The sequence below is a fragment of the Micropterus dolomieu genome, linkage group LG13 (genome assembly GCF_021292245.1).
Source record: "Micropterus dolomieu isolate WLL.071019.BEF.003 ecotype Adirondacks linkage group LG13, ASM2129224v1, whole genome shotgun sequence".
In the NCBI taxonomy this organism is placed as follows: Eukaryota; Metazoa; Chordata; class Actinopteri; order Centrarchiformes; family Centrarchidae; genus Micropterus; species Micropterus dolomieu.
This window is the reverse complement of record NC_060162.1, coordinates 1,952,760-1,956,609: the sequence shown is the minus strand read 5'-3', so window position 1 is coordinate 1,956,609 and position 3,850 is coordinate 1,952,760. Positions and strand designations below refer to the sequence as shown.

The window sequence follows — 3,850 nt, the reverse complement described above, 5'->3', positions numbered from 1 at the left end:
CTGATACGCAGCTAAAACGCTGGTGTGGATGGAGATCATAGTGTCGTGTTGCATCAGATTTGTTTCCTGATTCTTGTGTTCTGAGCTCACAGTCAGTGTCACTGTTTCACCTCTCAGACTGACTGAAGTCCAGAAGATGAGTGTTTGTGTGGAGGAAGAGGAGGACAGAGCAGAGTCTGCAGCATCCAGCTGTCTGTCTATGAAGAGTGACCGGTCCAAAGAGCATCCTATATTCTTCAGTAATGAACCTGGACCCTCAGACACAAAGTAAGAGACAGTTTTTACTGTAAACTGACCTGATGGAAGATGATGCATTGAGGATGAAGACAAAATGTTCTGCTAAAAGATTTATATTCCTGATACTGAACTATTAGTGCAGATACTGTATTCCTTGAAATTCAGCAAAATGTGATCACCGCGTTTGATCAGTGTTTGAAAATGATCTTAAGAGGTGGATGCATTATTCGGCAGAACAGATAATGTCCCATAGGAAAGCAAAATCCAAGATGAGATCTCATAGTTGTTTCCTTCTTTTCTCCCAGACACAATGAGCTGCTTTTAATACCAAGGTGAGACCAAAGGCCTTTTCTCCCACTTCTCAAATTCATCTCAGGAGAAACAACCATATAAAATCTCATTTATGTCTGACTCTGATCAAAACAAGAGATCTCTAACTGATCTTAAATAAGTCTAATTTAAGTCTCCTGAACATTGGACCATGAGATCAGAGAAAGAGCTCAAAGAAAACTCAGATATGTCTCCTGGGATCTCATGATTCTGAGTCTGTTTTCTCATATTGGCCTCAGGAGCAAAAACTCATCTGTCTTACTCTGATCAAAGGATGAGATCTACAGTATGTTAAATAAGTGTCATTTCAGTCTCCAGAATGTGGATCAGAAAAAAAGCTCCAAGATATTTCTCAGTTTTGTCTTAGTGACCCCACTTAGTGGTTATTTTACTCAAGTACTTTACTTACGTCAAATGTTGAGGTTGAGTATTTTCTTTTTATGGGGGTTTGTACTTTTACTCCCCTTAATTTCAAATCCTTATTGTATTTATTGTTAATTATCTGTTACAAGTTACTGAGAAAAATAAAATAAATTTTGACATTGAAAATAATGCACTTTCAAATGTCATGTTTTCCAGTTTGTTAAGGTCACAGCCAGCATAACTGGAACACCCAATACTTTGACCTGATGTTCAGAGATGAATTCATTAATGACGAATGCACCCAAGAACTGAGATACAACATGTATCTGTTATACAGAATAAGCACTTTTACTTTTGATACTTAAGTACATTCACTATGGAATAAAAAAATATTTTTTGAAAAAAATTTTGAGGACTTTAATTGTGGATATGGTATTTCTCCTCTTTTTACTATAGGAAACTTGTACTCTATTTAAAGACAATCAGTCCTTCACTGTTACTTTTAGCTGGATGGTGCAGCGGCAGTGTTGTTGCCCTTTGAACAGCAAGAGGGGGGCTCAAATCCAGCTCAGGGCCTCCAGCACGGTTCTCCAAGCAGACAGTGATGTGATACAAACATCTCCCCAGAGCTCCCAACTACTTTTTAGGAGCAATAAGCAAGACATTGATGAACTCAAAAAGAGGCAATGATTATTATCCTGGTGTAATCTCAATTCAGTATCCATTTGTCTTATCCAAGTCTCAAAACCTGAATCTCTCTTCATCTCATCCTTTTCTCCTAAGGGGTTTTAGGATCAACAATTCAGATTGGAGTGATCTCAAGAAGATATACTATTGAGATCTTAGTTTTTCTCAGGAGTTAAAGAAAATACTATTCTGAGCAAAAGATTTTTCCTCTGGGGTAGGCTATCTGCCGAAATTTGCATCCAAGTCTTTTTTCAGCATCAATGAGTGTCACCTCCCACGAGATGCATACAATTCTCGGCAAGCATGCAGAATTCGGCACAACACCGCCCACACTAAGCCATGGGTTTGCTCGAAGTTTCTGCCTCTTAAAAGGGAGTTTTTCCTTGCCTCTGTCGCCTAGTGCTAGCTCATGGTGGGAATTGTTTGTTCTCAATAAATAATATTCAGTTCAGTTTTATTTATATTGCGCCAAATCACAACAACAGTTATCTCAGAAAGCTTTCCATAGAAGAGCAGGTCTAGACCGTCCTCTGTGATGTTATTTACAGAAACCCAACAATTCCCACCAAGAGCAGCACTAGGAGAAAGAGGCAAGGAACAACTTCCTTTTAAAGGGGACCTATTATACTGCATTTCCAGCCCTATATTGTAGTTCTGTGACTCAGCATCTGTCTGAAACAAGCTGTTTCTTTAAGACCCAGCCCCACATTTCTACTGGCAACATGCCTTCAATCCTTAAATTAACAAGTGATGCATCAACAGCCAGAAGCTGTGCACCCCTAGTGTAGACTAATCTTCATTAATATTTAACAGCTAATTTTCTTAAAGGGGCTATATGTAGTTTTTTCATTGCCTTATTATCAATTGGCTCACAACTCACTTAGAAATGAAGCACATGCCTGTTTTCTCTGTTGCTTGCATCAGCCCCTATTCTGGTATAAATGTGTGGACACCGGGTCGGATTCAGCTCTGTGCGCGCTCCCGAGCCTTACATCTAACGACATGCAGTCAACTAACACCATAAAACACCCGGCTCATAGCAAAACACAGATGCCACGTTAGGATACTAAACAACAATAAAGGTTTATGTGCTGAAGCCCATCAGACCAAACATTCAGATGATGTCTAGTAAAAACACAGAGAAAGTCACGTTAGCTCGGCAGCTAAGTTGTATGGCTTTCCATTACTTCACCAGCTAACGCGACCCATATTACTATCCTGTGTACCACCGGTATTATTATGTTAAGTGTTGATTTAGCCTGCAAGAAATTATGATGACGGTGAAAAACAATTTGGAGCAATTTGTTTACCAGCCTACAGTGATGCAACCAGCCAGCTAACGCTACAGTAGCTCGGACCTGCCGCTGTTTGCTTCGTAACGTTCAATTTAGATTTATTGTGGTGTTACTGATACTCAGGTACACAGCTTCTCCACCTCTCAGTCGCTGTAACTAACGTGACCCACATAATATACAATACTGCAACAAAACGGCGACAACAACACAGAAGAAGAGCCATCCACTGACTTACAGTAAAGTTACTTACTGCGGTCAAACTGTCATAAAGTCTCGTTATATTTAGTCCAGCTCACTAACCGTTTCGTTGTCATCCAATACATGTACATTAGCTGTGCTGACATTGCTGAGCCTCCGGTGAAAGATAACGTTACACAGATAGTAAAGATACTCAGCCTACTGAAAAGTAGCAGGCGAGCTAACAATGTAGCACGTCGGCTAAATGCAGTAAATGTACCGTTATCATCTAACGAGCGTGGATTAATTTAACCTCAAGCTGGAAAAAATATTAGTGTAACGGTGCAGTGGGAGTTTACCTGAGTTTCCAGCATGTTGTAGATGTCTCTCTGTCTGTAGGTGCTCTCACACTGCCTTTTTTCTGGGAGTATTGAGCCAAAATGTCTGGAGAAAAGCCACAGCCTGCATGCAGGTGTTGCGTTTATTGCAGGATTTCTGTATGAAAGCGGTTGTGTTTTGGATTATACTCGCTCATGACTTCAAGCGAGCACGTGTACGAGCACACACGTGGTTGCAATCTTAAAACCGCGACGCAAGTGGCCGCTGAAAACTACATAATGCCCCTTAATTGAAGAAATCAAGTTGTGAGTTGGAGATATCTTGTGTCCGAATAGTAACTAAAAATAGTTATTAGTACCTATAATGGAATAATTACTAGAATTAAAGGTCCAGTGTGTAATATTTCTGAGGATCTATTGACA

General features: G+C 40.0%; 1 protein-coding gene across 3 annotated transcripts in view; it reads left to right on the top strand.

The window, feature by feature from the left end:
* tacr1b (tachykinin receptor 1b) overlaps positions 1-3,850 on the top strand; it is a 16,367-nt gene that overhangs the window by 4,730 nt on the left and 7,787 nt on the right. The gene's annotated exons all lie outside the window — the stretch shown is intronic.